This window comes from Palaemon carinicauda, chromosome 18, assembly GCF_036898095.1.
Source record: "Palaemon carinicauda isolate YSFRI2023 chromosome 18, ASM3689809v2, whole genome shotgun sequence".
In the NCBI taxonomy this organism is placed as follows: Eukaryota; Metazoa; Arthropoda; class Malacostraca; order Decapoda; family Palaemonidae; genus Palaemon; species Palaemon carinicauda.
Window position 1 is genome coordinate 41,445,978 of NC_090742.1, and position 27,500 is coordinate 41,473,477.

The 27,500-nt window shown below is 32.3% G+C and overlaps 1 protein-coding gene across 1 annotated transcript in view; it reads right to left on the reverse strand.

Annotated features, from left to right (window-relative positions):
• The window catches only part of LOC137657800 (chaoptin-like), a 706,036-nt gene that overhangs the window by 160,597 nt on the left and 517,939 nt on the right, over positions 1-27,500 (reverse strand). Inside the window, exon 2 of the mRNA XM_068392323.1 lies at positions 1,631-1,691. The gene's annotated coding sequence lies outside the window, so the exon portion shown is untranslated. The remainder of the gene's footprint in view (positions 1-1,630; positions 1,692-27,500) is intronic.

Below are 27,500 nucleotides of genomic sequence, written 5' to 3' on the forward strand. Positions count from 1 at the left end.
CCAGTATGGCAGAACGCTAGGCAACGACATTTCCAACAATAGGTCATTTATGTTAATTTTTTTATATTTTCATATGTGCAATATTTATTTAAATGTCAGCCATAAGAGTCACACGGATTTTGCTGATTTTTTTATTTAAATTCTCCATTTTTGTTTTTTTTTGCGTTAAGTGTAATTTTCGAGTAAGGGTTGGCCTTGAGTTCAGAAATTTCATTACAAGTTTAAATTACATTAAGGGAATCTTCCCCCGTGACGGGCCCAGATCTAATTCGGTTCAGTGGCACGGTGCACGAACACAAGGTCTCGCAACTACCTTAATTCCAATTACGCAAATTATAACGGTTTCACATTTCCACTCATGATTTTGTTCCTCGTGATTTAATCTTTTTTTTTATTTTTATTTTTCATTTCCTATGCCTGGATATACACATAAAGCCAGGAGGAAAAATGTTCATACTCTATATGATATCAGGGTTGATTATTATTATTATTGTTATCATTATTATTACTATTATTATTTATTATTATTATTATTATTATTATTATTATTATTATTATTATTATTATTATTATTATCATCTAATCTACAACCTTCGTTGGAAAAGAAGGATGCTGTAAGCATATAGGCTCCAACTGGGAAAAAATAGCCTAGTGATGGAAGGAAACAAGGAAGTAAATAAACTATAAGAGAAGTAATGAACAATTGTGATAAAATATTTTGAGAACAGTAACATTAAAATAAACCTTGCTTACTTAAACTATAAAAACTTCAAAAAAAAAAAGAAGAAAAAACAAGAGGAAGAAAAATAAGATAGAATAGTGCGCCGAGTCTGCCCTCAAGCAGGAAAACTACCGCAAGGCAGTGGAATACCATGGTACAGATGCTATGGCACTACCCAAGACTAGAGAACAATGGTTTAATTTTTTAGCGTTCTTTTCCTAGAAGAGCTACTTGCCATAGCTAAAGAGTCTATACATCAATTTTTCCATTCATAACAACAATAGCAACAACAATGGTTATGAAAATAAAGAAAACGATGGTAGCAATTATCATTATTGCTATTGCTGAAAATTAGTTAGTAAACGGATAATGTTTTAACAGTCATGAATGTCATTGCCTTCTTAATCTTTAAAGCGACATCAGATAAAGTGGATTGTTACTGTATTTCTATAATTCTTTATGGTTTTATTTATTGTTAATAATCATTTATTAGAATCTTTATTCTAAAAGGTATGAAATTTTTCATTATACCCCACAGTTCTAATATATTTGTGTCTATTAGAGCACTTTCTTGTAACATAGGTGATGAGTGGATACATATATACAAAAGAGCACAATTTAAAAGATATTTAGCAAAGTAGTGTCAATTTCAATTTTAATCGATATACACGTACACACACTAATATGTATGCATGTAAATTTCTAGATACGCATGTATATATAGAATGTGTGTATATATAAATATATTTGTGTGATGGAACATTTAACATTAATTTACGAGGGAAACTGCTGTATTTATTATCATGTACGCATGGTAAGTCTGAATTCTTATGCATTTCGGATGTATTTATCTTAAATGTATTTATACATTATGCATTATTATATGGAACATATTGTATATTCACTTACTTTGAAGAAATGGCTTCGCAACAATTATTGTCTTCTTATGAGTACTCTCGAGTGAGGTAGCCTGCAAAGAAAAAATATAATGTTAGTTTTTAAGAAAAGAGGAATGTTGGGAAACAAAGTTGTATTTTTATAAGAACTTTAAGATTGTCCAGATCAGGAATAATAAGTTTAATAGACCAAAAGTTGCTATTCAGCAAATTAAGAGGAGAGTCATCAGCTGAAGGCCAGACAGGCAAGCAAGTAGTAACGTACTTCGTAAATATAAATGTCTATATGTCTGTATATATATATATATATATATATATATATATATATATATATATAATATATATATATATATAATTTATTTATATATGGGCTATATATATGTGTGTGTGTTTGTGAGTGTGTGTGTTTTCTGTAATTATATATATGCGTGTGTGCATGTGTCTGTATATGATAACATTTCAGAATATATACTTTTAATTAAAATATCCACATACATCAAACAAGTGTACTGCGGAACTTCGTTTTATTCTACCATGAATATGTTACCTGACTCTATTCTCATGCGTTGGAATCAACTGCAGCCATTCAGTATCCGTTCATTTCAACGTTCAGTGCTGAATCTTCATAAATTTTAATTGTCCGCATAATGTTACTTCTACTTATATTTACCCTCAATATTCTACTCTGGCAAAAATTTACAAACTCTTACGATTGTTTTCGCAAATTCTCTTCACAATCACCATTCAGTACTTTATTGTCTGCAAATATATCCTATTAAGGCCTTTCTAAATTTAATTTATATATATATATATATATATATATATATATATATTTATATATATATATATATATATATATATATATATATGTGTATATATATACTGTATAGATATTATATATATATTATATATATATATATATATATATATATATATATATATATATATGTATATGTATATATATGTATATATATATATATATCTATATTATATATATATATATATATATACAGTATATATATATATATATATATATATATATATATATATATATATATATATATATATAGTATATAGTATATACAGGTATCCCTATCTTACTGGGTGTACCTTAACGTGATTAAAGGATTTGCGTATCACCATGATCAGCAAGGCTGTACTAGTCAGGGCCACCCATGCTAGGTTGGTTTGCTATGGGCGATCAGGAACAAATCCCTCACCCTCAATCCAGACTGGCCAGCATGGTAATGAAAACTGGCCAAACCCCAGGCACGAATTGTCATTTCTGAGGCCTTTGGTCTAGGATTAGAATTTTCTTTGTCTTACAGCATTTTCGTTAAACCAAGAAGTGTTGATACTCATTTACAGTCTGGAATAGGTTTCGGTCTAAGCAAATCTTTAGCTTGAATACTGAATCACGAGTGTTGCGTTCTTCAATACTAAACAGTATTCAAGAAGCTCTACTTCAGCTGTGACCAGAGTGTGGAATGATCTTCTTCAGCTGGTGGCTGAATCGGCGGAACTCAAGCAATTCAAACTTGTTGCATGTGATTTTTCTGCTTAACTGGTTGACATAACTATAGTTTTATTGTTTATATAAGACTGATTTTTAACGTTGTTACTGTGATTTATATTATATTTTTGCATTACTTCTCATTTATAGTTTATTACTCATTTCAATTGTTCCTCTTGACGCTGGTTTACTTTCCCTATTAGCGCCCTTGGGCATGTAGATTTCTGTTTTTCCTTCAAGTATTGCAGTTGGACTAGTAATAATGATGCAGTTGATAATATTAATTATTTCACTATTTTTAAAGATATGTGATTTGGGGCTGACTTGGTTTAATTTTCTTTACGTGCCAATGTGCTTTTTTTTTTATGTATTAATACCAAAATAGCGACCCCTCCACCCATGAATATCTGATTGAATTAGCCTTTAGTACGAAATGAAAACGTGCCTATATTCCCGGAATTCCTTCTCAGGGATGCCCTCAGGAAATCTACATTCGAATTTTTATAACATAATTACAAACTTCTTTTTTTTTTCACCATTAATGATATTTTTATATTTCCGGAGTAGTAATTGAAAAACTCATTTATCCAAACACTGGAGTCGTCCACAGTCATACTGGGTATCTGTGTTTTTAGTCTGTAGTCGGGCGAGAAACATTATTCCTTAGCACTTTGAGAATTTGTATTTTGATTATTGGCTTATTTCTGTTTAGTTGATTTTCAGGTTTGGTACATTTTCCAGGGTATTGCAATGTTATTTTTTTTTTGCTCGTTATTCTTATGGCTGATAGATTTCAGTATATACATTTTTTATTTTTTTTTATTGAATATTTGTTACGCTTGGTTAGTGAGCTGAATTAATTTGATCTCTCCTGGAGGTATCTTTATTTTTCTTTTAAAGATATTGGTTTTTATGATATGTACACACACTCATATATGTATGTATATATATATATATATATATATACATATACATATACATATACATATATATATATATTATATATATATATATATATATATATATATATATATATATATATGTGTGTGTGTGTGTGTGTGTGTATATATGTATATATATTATATATATTATATATCATATATATTTTGTTTGTACCTTTTCTAAATATCCTTGAAACACGTTATAGGATGTTTATTTACGTTGGAATTTACTTCATGCGTCTGCATATATCTGCGACTAACATTTTAGCAAACTTTTTAAAAACGAAAGGTATCCTAATATTTAATAATTCTTTGATTTGATGTAATGACAAACTAAAAAAAAAAAAGAAGTAAATTTTCATCGTTGCTTATTGCTTATTAAAAGCGACTTTGAGTATTGCAGGAAAGCTCTGTCAGTCGCCATTGAAAGAAACAGGTGGGTGTATAGGCAGACATTCATTGTCAGAATGCGACAATTGTGATCAATGCTTTAATGAATAGTCTTAAGTTCTTCACACTGTGATGCAGAGCGGTGTGTGAGTTGGCTATTTGGTACTAACAGAGACGAAGTTTAGAGGTTTAAAGGATTTAAAGGCCACTCATGAATGGCAGAGGCAAGGTACAGTGACATTGCCCTATCAAGCAGGACAATGCCCTAAAGACTAACCATATTATATATGATCAGTACCCAAAGCCCGTATCCACCCAAGCTAGGACCAAGAATGGCCAGGCAATGGCTGCTAATGACTCAGCAGATAGACCTATAGGCTCCCCCAAACCCCCATCCTTAGTCACAAGTATGATGAGTTTGCAGTGACTAAAGGAACTAACGAGTTTGAGCGGGACTCGAACCCAGTCTGGCGATCACCAGGCAAGGACGCTACCACCTGGCTACCACAACCCAAATTTAAGTGAACTTTATTCAACAAAATAACGAGCTTATATACAAACAGTTAGGGTAACGTCGCAAAAATTCAAACAATATGCATGTACCACGCATGTACCACACAAGTTTTTCATACACGCTCATACAATGTATTGCTATTGCTTTTTTATCTCTCCATCTCTTCCGCACTCATAATTGGAAGCTATTGCATTACAGTGTATGGTCGCATATGAAACACGTGCGGTACAGCGGTCTGTTGAAAGCAGGGTTCGCTGTATAAACTCGCTCTTTTCTGAACCTGGCAAGTAGAATTACGCTTGCACTCTGCCTCAGTTTTCTTTTCTTTTGGTTCTTAGTGGTAGATTGAGATTGTTTGGTGGTTATGATTGATACTCACTCCTCATGTAAGTGAGTGGCTTAATTCTGCTCGGGCACTTGTTACGTGGTATATAAAGTCATTCAAAGCATACCTTTTCATAGATTGTATATACTAATATATATATATATATATATATATATATATATATATATATATATATATATATATATATATATATATATATATATATATATATATATATATGTATATATATAAATATATACACACACACACACACACACACATATATATATATATATATATATATATATATATATATATATATATCATCATCATCTGAAGTTGCTAGTCTACTTGCGTTTATTTAAGGTATATCTATGCCAGTCATATATATATATATACTGTATATATATACACATATATATATTAGAATATTTATATTAAATAATATGTATGCATTCCATAGCAAATCGTTACCATAGATTGAATTGTATTCTATGTAACTGCTTACTGCTTAGCGTTAGATATTTGGCCAAGGTATGCTAGTTCATTCAGGATCAAATAATAAACATATACGCATTTTTACATTGCTTTAAATGGTATATGCTTATAAAGTTGAATGAAAAAGCATAATCACTATTTGAAGAGGTTTTTCAAAGTCGGAACTATTTTTGTGTGTTTGCGCGTATGAAAAACTTAGATCTTCCTCCTCCAAAGCTGAACCTATCGAATGTAAAAATGTTCCTACTGAAAGTAAAGCCATTTGCCCAAGCTGAAGCCGTTATGTAAAACTTTGCCAATTTCCGGAAGATGCTCGCCAGCGCCGAATTCGATGGTGGGCCAATCCTCCTCTTAATACTGAAAAAAATGGGTTTTATGGAACTCATTTATATCTTAAATTCTCAGATGTGGTTGAAAATAGTTTTTTTTTTAAATCTCATCTTGGATTTAGTTGAATATCTCCCCCCCCCTTTTTTTAAATGTGGTGCTGCCGAATATGATGTTTTAAAATAGTCATATGTATATTTTTTTACTTTGAGGTGTGGTCGATTATCTTTTTGTTTAGTTAGTGATGTTAAATATGTTTTTTTTTTTCCACACTGTGATGTGATCGATTTTTTTTTGTGATTTATTTTTTTTTTTTGTAATGTAGCCGAATATATTTATTCTTATTTTATGATGTGGTCGAATGTAGTTTTTTTTTTTCTTTTTTTTTTCCTAATTTATGATGTGGTCCATTATGTCTTTGTAGTTCATGATGCAGTCGAATATTATGTTTCCTTTGCTATGTCAGGTGTCACATTTTTTCTTAACTTTTGTATTTGGTCAAATACCGTATTTTCACATTACTCTGATTTCGAAACTGCAAAGTTCTCAAGTATCATAATCTCCCTTTGAATTTTCTTTTTTAATTACATGATGTCGTCATATACAATGGAAAATTGCCTTGTCTAGGTAGATTGATAAATTGATAGTAAGTAGTAGTCATTGTACAAGTTATTTTTTTCGTATTAGCGATATATTATGATTTATTTTGCAATATATATTCTACAAAGATGAATACAGATCAAATCATGTACGTACGCATGCGACTAAGTCTGGTGGCCAAAAGTGCCGGGTTATTTTGACCACTCCCTTCTGATTAAAGAAGATAGTCTTGAAGTGTATGGCAACTGATAAACCGACATGCAAGAAGACCCTTTTTTGCTTTGATGCAATTAAACTTATATCTCTTAAATGAACATGCAGGCAACGTAATTTCTCAAAATTGAAAAGTATAGGAAATTAAGACATTATTGTTCTATTTTTACAGCTCTCTCTCTCTCTCTCTCTCTCTCTCTCTCTCTCTCTCTCTCTCTCTCTCTCTCTCTCTCTCTCTCAATATAGCAAGATATTAAGCTCAAATTCTATCTCTCTCCTAGAAAAAAAATTAAGTTCAAATTCTTTTATATACTTCTACAGCGTGCTGATTTGCTTGTTGAAGCATTAAGGCGTCTAGCGTAGTTTCTCCATGGGAATCACGAGACCAGAAAGTTAAAAGAATTGAAGTCATTTGAGCAAGGTTGCGTATTGCTCGTACAAGATTGACCCATGGGATTTTAATGTGTACACTGCAAGAGATAGTTCCTAAGTGCAGTAAGTTCGACACGATTTGAAGCAAAACATATTTTATACGAATGCGGAGTCTTGAAAACGCAAAGAAATTTTAGGATTTGGTCAGAAAACTATGTCGAACATGTTATCAGGTTCTGAGAGTTTTCGTTTATTTTTTTTTTTACGTATTAAGAACAGGTGTACCAAATAAAATTAAGTTTTCTATTTATATCTTAGATTTGATAAATATTATTTCTTCCGAATTTATTCGGACCAACTCTATATAAGAGTTCAGTTTTACTCAAATTTTAGTTTAATATTGTTCATTCATTTGGGTGTCAAGACTCTAACAATCCATGAATGATCTTCGTGAGACCAAGCCAGTGAGTGCAAATGTGAGAGTGAGCGGGAGATCTTCAACAAGGATACGAAAGTGGAATGTGTGGGTGGTGGAGAGGGGAAGGGAGGCTGTGAGGGGGGTATTTCCATTCACGTGCGACGGACCGTGCAAAGAAGGAATCAATGCAAAGAAAAATTGCTGTGATTATGGTTGAGAAATCTTTTGTTATGAGAGAACTCACCCGATTGCCCGAGTAATTCTCTCTCTCTCTCTCTCTCTCTCTCTCTCTCTCTCTCTCTCTCTCTCTCTCTCTCTCTCTCTCTCGTGAAAATCGTTTAAGTCTCAAGTTGTTTCATGAATATTCTAATTGTGTGTATATTTTAGAGAGAGAGAGAGAGAGAGAGAGAGAGAGAGAGAGAGAGAGAGAGAGAGAGAGAGAGAGAGAGAGAGAGAGAGAGAGAGTGTGTGTGTGTGTGTGTGTTATGATATGTCAACTTGCAAATTTGTATCAGAAAACAAGTCCTGGAAATGAAACGGTTGCACTCAAAATTTTGTGTTTGTATTTGCCTGTCTTTATTTATTTTAACTCGTCTTTGTTTGTCTTCTCTTGTAATCCATTACGTCTCACTTGGAAATTCTCGCTTTTACCCGCTTTCTCTCTGCATCTCCCTTTCTCCCAGACTTCTCCATTCCGCCCTTCCGTCCCTTTTGGAACTACATTGCAAATCCATTTGGCATTTCTTGCACTTTCTCCCTTTCTTTTTTACCACCTGGAAGAGCGGGAGACTTCTCGTTTTTTTCCTTTTTTCTCACTTTCTTTTTATTCATCGCTTTCCTTTGCGAGAAAGTTCTCATCTCTTCACTTTCCATTCTTTCATGAGAAAGTTTCTCAGATGTCTTTAACTTTCCCCCGCTTTCCCTTCTTTAAGTAGAAACTCTCTCATGTCTTCTTCTTCTTTCATTTTCCCGTTTTCTAGGAGAAAGTTTCTAAGATTTATAAAACTTGCTCTCAGTTTTCCTTCTTTAAGGAGAAAATTTATTGTCCTTTAGGAGAAAGTTTTAATTGTTTTTACTTTTTCTCACTTAACCTTCTTACAGGAGAAAGTGTATTAGCTTTCATATTCTTTCTCTCACTTTCCATTCTTGGAGTAGTTTCTCAAATGTCTCCTCTCCATTTCTATCACTTTCCTTATTTTAGGTGAAAGATTATCGGTTGTATGTCTCTTTCTCTCACTTTCCATTCCTTGAAGAGAGCTACTCTGCTTTCTTTGCATTTCTGTTTTTCCCCCTTTGAGGAGAAAATTTCTCAGCTATCATAGCATTTTCTCACTTTCCTACTTCCTCGGGAGGTTTTCCTTTTATTCTTACTGAACATTTTTTTTCAGTAGCTAAAGTGCTTTTATTGTTTCACCTATATATATATATATATATATACTGTATATATATATATATATATATATACATATATATATACATAAATATATATATATATATATATATATATATATATATATATATATATATATATATATATATTAATGTAAACTTCATTTTTTTCCACTTTTACTTTGGTGCTTTACTGCTGTGTAATGGTTTATATATTACATACGTTCGTTTCCTTACTTAAACATTTTTTACCACAGTGTAAGGCTAGTGTTATATATATATATATATATATATATATATATATATATATATATATATATATGTATGTATATATATATATATATATATATATATATATATATATTAAATATTTCCATTTTCTTAGACACCATGTTTCGAAAAATATGTAATGTCATATCTTAACAACGCGCAAAACTACCAAACTACCATATTGATTTTTTTTTTTTTAAGATAGATGTTTCCTTTTCTTGTCCTTTTTGTCTGTGTTGTATGAAATTTATTCATATATATGGAGGACTTACTTGAACGAGTGGTTGGAGGGGTCCGTCCTCCTGAGTATGAATAATGTCAAGCCAAGTTTAGAATAAGTTAGGGTGAATGGGTATACTGTAGGTTCAGTTAAATTATTTTTAGGAATTTATCTTTTAGATCTGGTTTTCTTTTCTTTTGTAAAATAGTCGGTTTTATCTTTGTTTATGAACTTTGAAAATGGAATTATGTTCTGTTTTTTAACGAGATTGTCATAACATTTTCAGTAAATTGGTTTCTGAATGATTTTCTTATTAAACTAAATTTTCATATTTTCTTTTATTTGAATTAGGTTTTTCTATATATTTTTTATCAGATCTTCTTTTCTTTTATTGTTTTTTAAGTGTATTTTTTTTATATTTTTGATATTTTTCTCCGTAAATCTTTTTTTCTTGAATCAGGGTTTGATTGTTTCTTGTTTTTTTATTAGTTTTCTTTTGTTTTATCCTATATATTCGCTTATTAAGAACTTATTTAATGCGATAGATTTTTGCTGTGTTTTCCAGGGATGTAAGGATAGACATGGAATGTTCTCATTTTAACTTGGTGTTTTATTATTATTGTTGTTGTTTTTATTATTATTATTATTATTATTATTATTATTATTATTATTATTATTATTATTTTTATTATTGTTATTATGATTATTCACAAGCAATGTTTATAAGAATCATCTCTTATGTAATGCCAGATTAGGATACTGTTTTCTCAAGAAAATAGAAAAAAAGAAGAAAATCAATTTAGCAGAATTCATAAAGGGTCTATTTATAAACGAATAATACTCTCTCTCTCTCTCTCTCTCTCTCTCTCTCTCTCTCTCTCTCTCTCTCTCTCTCTCATTCATCCTTTCGTGTTGAAATGGTCAGGGTCCCCTTATTTGACCATAATTGGCCTGTCGAGACATGATAGCATGGACAAGAGAAGGGCTAGATGGAACTCTACACATTCAACCAGATTGTACATCATTGCTATCACAGTTAAATGCGAAGCAAGACTGCCCAGTTTCTACCCCCCACCCCCTCACACACAGACACACAGACACACACACACACACACACACATATATATATATATATATATATATATATATATATATATATATATATATATATATATTTATGTGCGTGTGTGTTTGTGTGTGTGTGTGTGTGTGTGTGCATAGTTTTCACGAAGTGCCTTTATGTCTCATAAAAGTCTTTCTTGTCTCTAAGGAGGTATCAGATGTAAAGTTGCCATTTGTCTACACATACACACGTGTATATATATATATATATATATATATATATATATATATATATATATATATATATATATATATATATATCTATCTATCTATATCTATATATAATATATATATATATATATATATATATATATATATATATATATGTGTGTGTGTGTGTGTGTGTGTGTGTGTGTGCTCTGTGAATGATTTAGGAGATATTGGGTCTTCCTGCCTCACTCCTTTCTCAGTCGGAGTTTTCTCACTATCTTTATATAGTTTTAGAATTGCTGTACTTCATGTATAGATATCGTCAAGTGTTCTAACATAAACTTCTTTTGTTCTTTGTTTTTTATGGGCTTTCATTACTGCTGAAGAATTGACAGAATCAAAAGCTTTTTCATAGTCTATAAATGCCATACATTGTACTTTGTCATACTTTATTGTTTTTCCATTAGCCGGTAATTACATGGATATGGTCAGTTGTTCAATACCCAATTCTAAAGCCTGCCTGCTCTCTTGCTTGATTAAAGTCTGCTATTCTTACAATTTGGCATAATATGATCGTTGTAAATATTTTATATATTACCGAGAGTAGCTTATCTGGCGGTAATTTGTCAATTCTTTTGTGTCTCCCTTTTTGTGAATTAGTATAATGATAAATATTTTTCCAAGCTGTAGGTATAGAACATTGTTGAAGACATATGGTGTAGTTGTTCAGCCAATTTTACAACTATGGAATCTCCTCCATTGTTAGGCAATCATCTCCTGCTGCTTTGCCTCTTTTCATACCTTTTAATGCTTTCTTTAATTCTCCTACTGTTACGTTTGGTACCGTCTCAGGTGTTTCATTATTTTTATAGGCAAAGTTATTTCTTATATCACTTTTGTATAGCATTGTATAGAAATCCTCAGCAATTTTCATCACTCCATCTCTATTGTTGATAATATTTCTACTTTCATCCTTTTAAGGCAAACATCGGCGCCATGTTCCAAGTCTTCTTTTCATCAATTTGATGCTTCTTCCTTTCTTTAGTGTTTCCTCAATTTTGCTCTGATTGTGTTTACGAATATCTTAGGTTTTTAGTTTATTTATTGTTTTGGATAGTTCCGCTTATCTTTTTAATCCTTTTGATTTTAACCTCATATCCAATCTTTTCTTTATTATTATTATTATTATTATTATTATATATATATATATATATATATATATATATATATATATATATATATATATATATATAAGCATGTAGCGTATGCATGCGTAAACTCGTGTTCGGTGTGTACATACATTATGAAGTTATGTATACTCTAACTCTTGTTCGTATTTAAAGAATTTGTCAATGTCTTAGCTATATTCCAGCCACTTTTCTCGTTACGGAATCCTACCCCTCCCCCCTTATAGCTTCTCATCTTCACGGCAAGCATCTTTATGAATACTAAGGAGTCCCATCTGTTTGTACTAGGAGAGCCTCATGAATAAATTAAAACAAAATGTGTATATTAATAATGTCTGGACACTATATTTTTCTATTTTTTTTTCCTTTTATTTCCTTTTTATTTTCTAATGAGAGGATATTTTAGTAAATCAGTTGAAAAAAAGTATGTTTAATGTATTGTATTTTTATTTAGCTATCTTTCTGTTAGTTAATATGAATTTATTTTTATTTTGCAACGAAATATGTAATTTTCTGTATCATATAATAGTTAATCTTTTGATAGCAAGGTGATGGAACAGACACTTTAATAATATGAGTCAGTATAGACGGAATATGTTCAATTGAATATGCCATCAATTTTTGTTGTTGATTGTAACTGGAATTTTATGTGAATTTCGTATCATAATGCTGAAGGACTCTTGTAAAAGAAGAAATGAATAACCTGTTGATATATGCAATATTACTTACTTCATTGTTTTTACTTAGTGGTTTAACATGAATAAATTTCTAGTTTAGGCGAGTGCTCTGCTCTTCACATAATTCTCTTACTGATTGATAGAAGTTATATTCACTTTAAGTCATCCTCGTCTTACGCACTATGATACTCATTCCTTTTTTTTTAATCAGAAGATATTGATGTAGCATGATTATTTCATGTATTACCCTAAGTCACCATTGATGTGTTTTATACAAGATTATTATTATAATCAAATTACGGCTAAATATTTAGATAGATATGCACGCACACTTGCACACACTCCTCCCCCTTTCCTAGCTATAACACGCTAGTTTGGGCAATTTGTGGGGGATTGTTGTTTTCCGAGTGGTTGCCGTTTAGTCTGATAGGATATATATATATATATATATATATATATATATATATATATATATATATATATGTGTGTGTATATATGTATATATGCGTGTGTATATAGACACATATACTATATATATATATATATATATATATATATATATATATATATATATATATATACATACACCACTGTATATCCAGACACTTGCTCTTTATTATTATTATTATTATTATTATTATTATTATTATTATTATTACTTGCTAAGCTACAACCCAAGTTGGAAAAGCAGGATGCTATAAGCCCGGGGGCTCCAACAAGGAAAATAGCCCTGTGAGGAAAGGAAACAAGGAAAATTAAAATCTTTAAAAAACAGTAACAACATTAAAATAAAAATTTCCTATATAAACTATAAAAACTTTAACAAATCAAGAGGAAGAGAAATAAGATAGAAAAGTATGCCCAAGTGTACCCTCAATCAAGAAAAGTCTAACCCAAGACAGTGGAAGACCATGGTACAGAGGCTATGGCACTACCCAAGGCTAGAGAACAATAGTTTGATTTCGGAGTATCCTTCTCCTAGAAGAGTTGCTTACCATACCTAAAGAATCTCTTCTCCCCTCGCCAAGAGGAAAGTGGACACTGAACAATTACAGTGCAGTAGTTAACCCCTTGGGTCAAGAGGAATTGTTTGGTAATCTCATTGTTGTCTAATGTATGAGGACAGAGAAGAATCAGGTAGAAAATAGGCCAGACTATTTGGTTTATGTGTAGGTAAAGGGAAAATGAAACGTAATCAGAGAGAAAGAACCAATGTAGTACTGTCTGGCCAGTCAAAGGATCTTATAACTCTTTAGCGGATGTATCTCAACGGGTGGCTGGTGCCCCGGCCAACCTGCTACCATGTATTATTTCCTATAGGGGAGATAATACATGGTAATTGTTATTATCTATTGTTATTTCACGTTTTAAATCACTATTATATGTAGAATATATTTCATCGGCATGGTTATTATGTATCGAATCCCCAATGTATTTATGATGTATTAAATCGCCATTATCTGTTATACCCGGCCAGTCCATTAGAGACAAATGGCAATAAGCTAAGCTCTTCTATAAATTCCACAAATGATACCCTGATTTCCGCTAAATGCGTAGAGTTTCAGAGGGAATAAATTCATTTAGTCCAGGACAGTTTTTGGATGCTGTTTAGCGAGGGAAAATGAATGGACGAGGGCGCTTTTTTTTATTTATACGTTTTAATTTGTATTTCCAATAAGTTTTTTTTTTTTTTTTTTTTTTTTTTTTTTTTAAAGGTCATATCGAATTTATGCCACTAAGTTTATGTGTTGATCAGCAGTTTTGATTATTTGTAACATGTTCAAATAGGATTGTTGCTGAAGTCTGGCATTTTCAATTTCGGTTTGATTGGACGTTTCGGGCTTTTGTTATAATCAGAAAATAACCTCCCTTTTGTCATACACGGTCACAAAGGATGGACATAATTAACTTGTGCGTATGTGTACTCTTGCTTACGATTCAGGTAATCTTTCTTTATGGGGATTTTAATAATTACCGCAGTGAATGTAGTAATTACTGTCCTTACATATGAAAGCGCTGATTGGAATAATATATATTCTGAGAGAGAGAGAGAGAGAGAGAGAGAGAGAGAGAGAGAGAGAGAGAGAGAGAGAGAGAGAGCAGTGACTCATTAACCGTAGCAGTTATTCATCAGGATAACAAATTACCTGTTAGAATAGTTGGCAATCATGTGTTGCTCTTGCAGTCTGTTTGCTAAGGGATAGATTTGGATGAGGTTGACGTCATTACTTTTGCAGCTAGCTGTTGCTTACTCGGATAAGTATTGCTTCTCAGGTGTCTCATTCAATCCTTTGGCTTAATATTGGAAAGTCTCTCTTCTATCTTTGGTATTGTTTCGTCTTTCAAGATGGCTATGTCTCTGGTTCGTTTTGGTTTCGAGTAGGATTACGCAAAATTATTTATGGCTTTTTTTTCAAGACAATTTTCCTAAAAGGTGGGCTTATTTGCTGTCAAGAATTCATTGTACTTCGTGAGAGATAGGATGGTAACTGTTAGAATAGAATGAACGTTTTTGGGTGTATGGTGATTAATATTGCCGGATATTTACGGTCTGTGATGGTCTTATTTCTTTGTATTTAAGATTTAGGAAATGTGCTTTGGGAGCATCAACTGTTTCTTATATCAAACAGATGGTGAAAAGTTGGGTTATTGAATTACGCGTCTTATGTTGAGGTAAGGGGAAGTTTCTTGAACTGTAATGCAGTGGCTAATGACTGGGGCAGTCTTTTTGCCCTTATTTATCCCAACCCTGGCTGATCAACAAAACGAAAAAGAAAAAAACAATAAATAAAGAAGCTGGAAAGCAGAACCCATTTTCTGTTTACTTTGGAGGAAATAAAACGAGTCCAAAGATATATTTTATTTGTGAGATATATCCTTATTCATTATGAGTTGTCATAAAATGGAGTAATGCGTAGTATGGATGTTGCCCAAGTCTATGATACTTTCTATATGGCATTTGATTTACTCGTCATGATTGTTAGAATGCTTTCATGATTTTTATGAAAATTTAACTTCTAAAATTTAAGAGATACTTTGTGGCGAAAACATAGCTCTCATTTATCTTCCTAATCATGTTCAAATTATGAAATTAATAACTTTACTAACGTTGCTCAAATCCATACGATAAAATAGCTAGAAGAGGCAAATTGACCTATTTCGACTTTAATTCCTAAAATGAACGCATTTACTTCTCATTATTAACCAGTTGCCCCCTTGATCTGTTTATACTGCCACTCAGTCAGATCAATCTGCGGTTGAACCCCCGTTTGGTTCCCTCCTTTTAATTATATTCCTTTTCCCGAATGCCCAATTATACCTCTGTATTACCTTCCAGAGTTTAATTGTTTTCGTACATCACAGCATTATGTCACTGGGTAAATCTCTTATCGAACTCATACATTAATCCCAGATCTCTTAATTTCGTTAGAGCATTCCCCCTATCCTAAATTAAACGCTAGATCCCCGCTTGACAAACTCATTAATCTCAAGTCATTCATTAACTCGCCAACACTGTCTGTCCATATGACATTTCAGTATCATCTTCATAATTCTCTCTCTCTCTCTCTCTCTCTCTCTCTCTCTCTCTCTCTCTCTCTCTCTCTCTCTCATACTCCGATATAATATTTGTGTATTATTTATATGGAAACTATTGGGCTAATCACCTTAAAATAAAATTGAATAAAAGTGGCCTGCAGAATGCGTCTTTTAAAATGTATGTAAAGGCAGGCATTTACGAATAACATGACGCTGTAGTAGTGCTTATTAAAAAAAATATATATATATTTTTCATCTGTTGTAAAGGTTAATTAGGACGCTTGTGATTAGTTGCGAATTCTGTTGCTGATTGCGTAAAGCCCTTCTTGAATGTAATTAAGCTCCTGTTGCAAAGACTTATGCAAGTTTGTTGTTGCGAAGTCTTATATAAGTATGTTGGTGTGAAGTCTTAAAGAAGTATGTTGGTGTGAAGTCTTATATAAGTATGTTGGTGTGAAGTCTTATATAAGTATGTTGGTGTGAAGACATATAAGGATGTTGCTGTAAATACTTATATAAGTTTGTTGTTGCGAAAACTTTAATAAGTTTGTTTTGCGAAGTCTTATAGAAGTATGTTGTTGCAAAGACTTATATAAGTATTTTATTGCGAAGAATTGGAGTTTGTTGTTGCAAAGACTTAATTAGATATGTTGTTGTGATGACCTGAATAGGCTAAGTACGGTGTCGCGAAGACTTATACAAGTATTTTGTTGTGGAGACTTAATAAGACCGTTGTTGCAGTCTTAAATAAGCCCGATGTTTCAACTTGAGTTAGTTCAATATTGAGAATTTTTGAATTGTATGTAATTTCAAAAACCTAGATATGTACGCTGTTGTGAAGACTTGAATAAATACGTTGTTTTGAAGATTTAATTAAGTACAATGTTCAGAAGAATGAAATACGTACGGTGTTACGAATACTTGAATAAGTGCAGTGTTGTGAATAAAGATTTAGATGGAAAACATTGTTGCAAAGATATGTATAAAGGTGGTACAAAGACTTAAATAAGGTCGTTGTTAAAGATACTGCAATAATCGAATTGTTGCAAATACTGGCTACGGCTCATTTTTCTTTGCCTACACATACACCTAATAGTCTGACCTATTCTTTTCACAATCTCCTCTGTCCTCATACACCAGACAACAGTAAGGTTACCAAACAGTACTTCTTCACTCAAGGGGTTAACTACTGCAATGTAATTGTTCAGTTGCTACTTTCCTCTTGGTAAGGGTAGAAGAGACGCTTTAGCTAAGGTAAGCAGCTCTTCTAGGAGGACACTCCAAAATCAAACCATTGTTCTCTAGTCTTGGGTAGTGCCATAGCCTCTGTACCATGGTTTTCCACTGTCTTAGATTAAAGTTCTCTTGCTTGAAGGTACACTTGGGCACGCTCTTTCTATCTTGTTTCTCTTCCTCTTGTTTTTAAGAAGTTTTTATAGTTTTTATATGATAGATCTAATATGATATTGTTAATTATCTTAGAATGTTTTATTTTAATTATTACTTTTTTTGCAGTTTATTTATTTCCTTGTTTCCATCCCTCACTGGGCTATGTTTCCTTGTTGGAGCCCCTGGGATTTATAGCATCATACTTTTCCAAATAGGGTTGTAGCTTAGCTAGTAATAATAATAATAATTATAATAATGATAATAATAATCATTATTATTATTATTATTATTATTATTATTATTATTATTATAAGTATGTTGCAAATACTCAAATAAATGTTTCAAAGATTTGAATAAGATCGTTGTTTTGAAGACTTAAATAATTACGCTGTTGCAAAAATTTGAATAGGTATGTTGTTGCAGAGACTTGGAAAAAGGGGGGCTTGAGGGATACAAAAGAAAAAAATAAAATCAAATATATTTCATACACACACAAACCACTAAAGTTTTCTCAGTCACAAACCCTTATATATTGCAACAGTGATGTAGAACCTCAAATAACTACGATGTTACAAAATCTTTTTACAAGTATGGTGTTGCAAAGACTTAAATATATACTTTGTTACGAACACTTAATTAATTACTTTTTACAAAGACCTAAACAAATACGTTATCGCAAAGACAAACTTACGTAATACCGAAGACTTAAGGAAATACTTTGGTTGTTGGAAAGGCTTAGATAAGTACGTTGTTACAAAGACTTAAGTGCGTTGTTGCGAAGACTTAAACAAGTTGTTGCGAAGACTCAAGTAAGTGCGTTGTTGCAGACATAGATGATAAGTTGTTGAAAATAATTAAGTAAGTATGTTGTGAAGATGTGAGCACTTTTCATGAAAACAAGAATAGCCAAAACATACAGACTTGTTAATAGTTTTTTCAAGCTGGAAGTTTTAGAACTTTTATGGAATCCATTTGAGCTCATTTCCTTTTTCATTTGCGATTTAACTTTGCTTAAGAAAACGTCATAACTTCCACGGCAACTTATTTTTTATTGTTTGTTCTCCCAGATTGGTCTGGGAGAACTCGTCCTCTGCTTCTTAATTAAAAGTGTCAAGGTGACCTGTTTCATCCCCCTGCTAATGAAGTGTGCTGTCGTGATATGACTATATATTCACTTCCACAAGGTCTAACACCTTCATGTTTTTTTAATGTGAGATGTCTGTGAAATAATACACATTTCCTATATATGTTTAGATATATATCTAATATATATATATATATATATATATATATATATATATATATATATATATATATATATATATATATATATATGTCGGTATAGACTTTCTTAGAACGACCATATACAGACACGAGTGGAAAGACATGTACGAAGCCTCTGTCTTGCAGTGGACTAGTTACAGGCGATGATATATATATATATATATATATATATATATATATATATATATATATATATATATATATATTTATATATATATATATATATATATATATTTATATATATATATATATATATATATATATATATATAATATATATATATATATATATATATATTATATATATATATATATATATATATATATATATATATATGAGATTACGGTGATGGGTAAATTGAGATCTGTTTCGGCATGCTCTTCGCACTCTCTGAGAGAGATTGGTTTACCAAACATGGAAGGTCCAGGCCTACATGGTTGAGGACTATGAAGCATGAAGAAGATGATGAATGGAGAAGTATGGAATTAAAAGATCAAGATAGAGACGACTGGCGAAATCTAATCGAGGCCCTTTGCGTCAATAGGCTTAGGATGAGATGATTATATATATATATATATATATATATATATATATATATATATATATATATATATATATATATTATGAACAATTATTGAAGTTATAATAATTTAGCATTAAAGTAATATAATTGAACCATCTGATAAACCTACATTTTTTTTTATCCCGATGAGAAGTAAATTCACTCTAATTCCATGAAAATTTAAGCCGTCTGAAAACCTTCCTGGGATTTTTCGAATACTAGGCCTGCTAAATGATTGATTATTTGATTGTACTAGATTTGCAACTGGAAGAAGTAAACGTTATGCAGCGCTGTGGGGGATGTCATTTTTTGCCCCCCCCCCCACCCCCCCCACCCCCCACCCACACAGTGAAAACTGGCGTTATTACTTTGATGTATTGGAATTGTATTTTCCAGTCCAGTTGTTCATTATGAATCATTTGAAATTTATTTCGCCCTGGGCTTAATCGAGGCCGGCCAGGCGGATTAAATATTTTATTCTAAATGCGGAATATCATTGTTAATAATTTCGTTATTTTTAATTCGTAAATTTTATGTGCGTAAACGCTCTAACACGATATTTTATTCTTGTACATATTTATTAGTCTACGTAGTAATATATGGTACTTTCCAATTTCTTCAACTGTTATTGTCTTCAAAGAAGCAAGAGTCTGTCGGCATATGTTGTATATACAGCATATATAAGTGCCATTATTTTAACCCCTAAGTTATCCTGGGGTGCAAATGCACTTCGTGCAGTTGTTGAAATTTGCGAGGAATGTCACTTTTTAATCTATGTAATTTTGAGATGAAACTAATCATTACTATTTACAACTGATTGTTATCACCAGTTATCTAATCAATTGTGTGCTTTTTAGTACCTTATCTATTTCTACTTTCTTAGAACAATCCTTTAAAGTATACAAATCGCGAGCCTTTAGTTTATGCCACTGAACCCTTCCTCTCTCTCTCTCTCTCTCTCTCTCTCTCTCTCTCTCTCTCTCTCTCTCTCTCTCTCTCTCTCTCTCTCTCTCTAACAGAAACCAAATAGGTTTAATTTACAGTATACCAGTGACTCTCTCTCTCTCTCTCTCTCTCTCTCTCTCTCTCTCTCTCTCTCTCTCTCTCTCTCTCTCTCTCTCTCTCTCTATGCCTGACATATCTCCAGAAACAGAGAATCAGCGTCATATTAGCCAATCTACCAACTCTCACATATATTATCCACCCAATCCCGTCGTGCTACTGGAAGACAGGCAGTAATCACCCTAATGCATCCTCCTAATCATGATGATTAAACTTCCCCCGCCTCCCTTTCCGATTTCCCCAGCATCATCTTGTTGAAATTGACCCCGATTCACAAATTAAATCAGCTCCCCAGAAGATAAAATAGTTTATATATACGAGGGATTTTATTTCTGAGTGGGGCTACCTTAACGTGGTGAAAGGTTTCGTGTATCGAAGTTATCAGCTAAGCTATACCAGATAGGGCCACCCATATAAGGTTGATTTGCAGTGAGCGATCAGACAAAAGTCTCCCACCGTCACTAATGTGTAGTGGTCAGCGTGGTGATGAAAACTGACCAAGCCCAAGAAATGAATAAGAACATATCAGAGGCCATTGTCCTGCAGTGGACTACAAAAGGCTGCATTAATGTTGTTATCTCTCTAAACTATTCCTCTGGTGCTGAAAATGTGCTAAATTATTTGTCCAAACATACACACACCTCTGTTTAACCGCGACCCCCGGGCATATTCACGCTTTTATGAACACCCTTAATTTCCCGTCCTACATTACTCTATCACTCGCAACTGTACGAGACGACGCCCATATGAAGTTATACAATGTCACATACGCCTTTGGGGACAGCATGGCCACATTTCGAAGGGACTCACGTTTTGGCATATTGTCCGAAAATACACATTATTATTATTATTATTATTATTATTATTATTATTATTATTATTATTATTAGTATTAGTATTGCGGTTTAAAATGAAATCTTATTCTATAGCCGCATGTTGAATATACTTTATGTCCCTGATCTATGGAATATGTCGGTAGTGAACTATGTTAATATTGACATCATTTATATATGTAAATACGTGTGTAGATTTGTATATCTTATTATTATTATTATTATTATTATTATTATTAAATCATGGTTTCTTTTGGTTGTGTAATTTCGTTCTTTGCATGAATGCACACATACACAGTAATATATGGGTACCGTAAGCCAGCAGTAAATAATTGCAATTATGCTAACAATGGCCGGGGTTCGATCTAGGACTGCCACCTAACTGCCGACCGAGCTTGAATGGGTATCATCGTATCGGAAGGGATAGTGGTTAGTTACCCTATCCTGAGAGACGATCTGAGGCTCCACTTCTTTGGCAGCAGTAACACCTGCATGCATATATATATATATATATATATATATATATATATATTTATATATATATATATATATATATATATATATATATATGCATATAGATAGATAGATAGATATGTGTATATATATATATGTATATATATGTATATATATGTATATATATATTTTATATATATATATATATATATATATATATATATATATATATATATATATATATATATATATATATATATATATATATATTTACAATAAAGGCCTCAGGCATGTTACACTCGCGCCTGTTTAGGGTCTATGCCCGCAAATTTTCTTAACTCGTGAATCCATCGCCTTCTCTTCCTTCCCCAACTTGGTTTGCAATCTGTAGGGAACCATTCTGTTATTCTTAATGTCCATCTATTATCTATCATTCTCATTATATGTTCTGTTCACGTTAATTTATTTTTATTACATGTTTTTGGAATATCTTTTATTTTGGTTTGCTCGCTTACCCATGTTGCACTTTTTCTGTCTCTTAGTGTTATTCCCATGATTATTCTTTCCATTGCTATTTGAGTTGCAACTATCTTATGTTTCAAGCCTTTAGTAAGGCTCCAAGTTTCTGATGCATAAAATAAAACTTGGAGACCATCTTATCAAATACCTTTCTTTTCAGGGAAAGTGGCTTTTTAAATTCCATAATATCATTTGTTTTCCAAAAGCTCTTCATCCCATGCTTATCGTTCCTTTAATTTCGGTGTCATGTCCTGGGGAAACACTTGTTGTCTGTCTTAAGTATGTATATTCATTAACAATCTCTAAAGGTTCATCTAAAACAGTTCTTTGTAGTCTCTGCATTTTTATTGAGCATTATCTTAGTTTTGCTTATATCTATATTCAGATCTGCATTTCTGTTTTCTCTATTAAAATCTTCTATAGTTTTGCAATTTCTCCCATGATTCACTAAAGAAAATCATTTCATCAGCAAATCCTAAGTTGTTAAGGTATTCCCCATTAATGTTAATTGCTACATTTTCCCAATTTAAATTCTCCCTTTCTCAATCGTGATTTTATCATTATTTTTATGTAGTCTAAAGATTGCTGTACTTCCTGTGTAGATATCGTGAATAAGATTCATATATTCGTTGTCTTTGAAGTACTTTCATTACTGCTGAAGTTTTGACATAATCAAAAGCTTTCTTATACTCTGTAAATGCTGTACGCAGTGGTTTCATACTCTGTGGATTTTTCCGTTAGCTGGTTAATTACATGGATATGGTCAGTTCCAGCAGTTCTAGAATACCCGCTTCCAAAGCCTGCCAGCTCTCTTGGTTGGTTAAAGTCTAGCTGTCTTTTTATTCAACTTCTTATGATCCTTGTAAATATTATCTATGTTACTGGGAGTAAACTTACACACACACACACACACACATATATATATATATATATATATATATATATTTATATGTGTATATATATATATATATATATATATATATATATATATATATGTGTGTATATATATATATATATATATATTTTTATATATTTATATAAACAATAAACAAAGCAGCTGTTTCTAGTTCAGTGCAGGACAATGGATTCAGCCATGTCAATTTATGTCCGGGGGTTGGCTAGTTTTCATCACCCTGCTGGCAGCACTGGTGATTTTCGTAAATTTTCGTCTGATCGCTCACAGTAAACCAATATATTATGTGTGGCCCTAACTAGTAGTTTTGCTGGTCATGGCAATACACAAACCCTGTCATCACGTTCAGGTATCTCCACTCAGAAAGGGCTTACATATATATATGTATGTATATATATATATATATGTATGTTATGTATGTATGTATGTACGTATATACATATATATATATATATATATATATATATATATATATATATATATATATATATATATATATATTAGAAACCCTTTCTGAGTGGGGATACTGTAACGTAATGAAATGATTTTTGTATCCCCACACTCAGTAAAGCTGTCCTAGTCAAGCAATAGGAGTGATAGAATGAAAATCTCCCATCATTACCAATCCGCACTGGAGAGCCTGGTGATAAGTACTGGCCAAGCCCCAGACATGAAATGACTTGTCTGAGGCCTTTGTCCCGCCTGCTTTTGTTCCTGTTGTTTGTTGATATATATATATATATATATATATATATAAATATATATATATGTATGTATGTATATATATATATATGTATGTATATATATATATATATATATATATATATATATAAAATATTCTTGTATATGAGAGATGTAAAAACATATTAGATGTCTGAGAAGAGCAACAATGCCGCAGAGATTTCAAATCTTGCAGTTAATGTCATCAGAACCGAGATTGAATGAAGGCCCTGACGAGGCGAAGTGACGGCGGTCTGTAAACAGGTCAGCGTCCCCTCGGAAGGGAGTGAAGGCCGTCCTCCTTTGTGTGCCATCCACCCTCGGGTAATAAAGCCACCGTTGCAATGCAGTCTCCCCTCTAATCACCAGGCTCTAATCACCAATCGCTAATCACTCTGCGCGAGTAATAAGCCAGGGTCCCTCTACACCTCTCTAATCATAAACCTGGATGGACATCAAAGGGACATCAAGGGAACGGCTTTGACGGACATCAGCAAGCATCCCTAAGGAGGCTATAGTGAAGTGTTGGATTTGGCTCACTCAAGGATGATGATCAGCGTATACGCAAAGTTTTTCCACTTGACGCCATCTTGGAAAGGTAGTAATAACGAAGAGGATTGTATCAGATACTTGTGTCAATTATTTTCTTTTAATAAAAAAGGTTTAAATTAATCTATTTAATGTTTAAAGTAAACTTCTTCACTTTGATCGATAGTTAGCTCGATAAATGTGGAGATTAATATTCTAGTAAGTAGGTATTGGCCTTGAATGGCCTTCTTGGTTCCAGCGCCAAGCCGTTTGGCCAAATTCCATAAATTAAATCAAGTGAAATAATGAGGTAGATTCTTTACATGGCTAAGTCCATACATTGGAGAAAATAATATTGATTTTAAGATATTCTCTCTCTCTCTCTCTCTCTCTCTCTCTCTCTCTCTCTCTCTCTCTCTCTCTCTCTCTCTCTCTCTCTCTCTCTCTCTCTCTCTCTCTAATTGTTGTTTATATATACATACATAAATTATATACAGTATATACATATGTATATATATATATATATATATATATATATATATATATATATATATATATATATATATATATATATTTATATTGTATAAAACATGAATCATTTGATGCGTTGATGTAAACAACGTTAATTATAGCCATGTTTTCAGTTCAATTTGAGAGAGAGAGAGAGAGAGAGAGAGAGAGAGAGAGAGAGAGAGAGAGAGAGAGAGAGAGGGAGAGAGACTGACTGCGAATGCAGTAAGGATGTCATTATATATCCAAAATAATCTGGAAATTTGTCTCCCGAAAAAAAATTACATTTTGGCCCTAATTTATGAAAGTCAAATCTAAAGAGAGCCTCATTACTTAAGAGGACCGCCAGTCTTCCAGACGCTATGTAACCAGATATACCTAATTATGGGCCGGAATGAAGTTTTACTTGTCAGTGTCCCAGACACTCCACTTATTTCGTAATCGTACCATTCAAAGGTGAAAACCAAGAGTCGCGTTTTCAGGTGGTTTTGCTGTTTGAAAAAGTATTCTTATTCTATGACCACATGATTATATGTCGACAGTGTATTGATATTAACTTTGACATAATTTATATGTAAATGCGTGTGTAGATTTGCATATCTTATCATTATTATTATTATTATTATTATTATTATTATTATTATTATTATTATTATTATTATTATTATTATTGTTACTATTATTATTATTATTACTATTATTTGTTTATTTACCAATTATCATTATTATAATTATTATTATTGTTGCGGTTTTAAAAAGGATTCTTATTTTATAACCACATGTCTAATATATGTCCCTAACTTATGGAATGTGTCGGCAGTGAACTGATTATTATTATTATTATTATTATTATTATTATTATTATTATTGTTTATTATTATTATTATTATTATTATTATTATTATTATTATTATATACTAGCTAAGCTATAACCCTAGTTGGAAAATCAGGATGCCATAAGCCCAAGAGGTCTTCCAACAGGGAAAATAACCCAGCCAAAAAAGGAAATATGGTAATAAATAAACAGTATGAAAAGTAAAGAATATAGAGTAAAAAGTATCTTAAGATCAATAGCAACGTTAAAATAGGTCCGTAATGAATAAACTGTCAGCCTGTTCAACATAAAAACATTTGCTACAATTTTAACTTCTCGAGTTCACACAAACACACCCATCTGTTTATCCTATTAGTAGCCTTTCACATCAGTTCCTGGCAAAGCAACTGACATTTCAAGTTCTAGTAGAATAAAAAAGTAGTTCATGGCGAGGAAAGTTCAATGACCCTAGCAAAGAATTCCAGGGGTCGTTGTCGGATCGCAAGCTTCTTTGAAAGGTTCATTGAAAAGCCTCTCGGAAGATTCATCAATTCTGGGGTGCATGTCTGAGAGAGAGAGAGAGAGAGAGAGAGAGAGAGAGAGAGAGAGAGAGAGAGAGAGAGAGAGAGAGGTGTTGGGTCAATGATTATAGAGAGAGAGAGACTGAGAAGAAGACTTCAATCATTCTTCGATGTTATTCGAGTCGAAGGATGTAACGTCATCCGTTTTCTGCAATCGCGAGTCATAATGAGATTCTGCGCTCGTGTATATATGGTATATATATATGTATATAGTGAATAAGTCCTCAGCCATAGTAATTTGTATGACGCAGGTTTGTGTTCATATATTCATGTATTTTATGAACCGCTTATTATATTATTTATCATGACTTTCGACAGTTTGGGATGTCGGTTGCTTTTGTCTGTAGGCGCAATGTTATTTTACTATAGATTTACGCATCATTAGAAGATTGCTTAAGATTTTTGTAGGAAATGTTCTATTTAATTTCCATAAGAAATTCATGTCTACTTTTGTTGTCAATATGAGACTGTTAGGGTTGTGTTAGCCTATTTCCTGGAAACGCCCTTGCCTGGCGATATGGCGGTCTGGGGTTCGGGTCCCGCTCAAGCTCGATAGTTTCGTGTAGTGTCTGCAACCTCAGCATCCTTGTGAGCTAATGGTGTCGTTGAGGAAAGCCTGTAGAGCTACCTGCTGATTCATCAGCAGCCATTTCCCGACCCTCCCTCGTCCTACTGTAGCTTTGATGGAGAGGGGACTTGGGCGCTGATCATATGTACAGTCTCTATAGTCACTGTCCCTTGTCTCTGATATTCATGAACGACCTTTAAACCTCAAACATTTAAAACATATGCATTGGCTCCCCGATGTCGGCCAGTTTTTATAATTTTTAATCGTGTTTTATTTAAATTAGTTTTTGAAAATTGTACTGATTTATTAACACACATCGCTTATGATTCTTTCCTATGAGAATAGGACCGGGGATCCCGTTTTAGTGGAAGGTTATATGTCATAGCTGTACAGTTGAAAATTACACCTAATTTACTTAATTCTTCCGTATCTCGTTTTCAATCTGATGCTTTTATAGTCACTGATTATTATTATTATTATTATT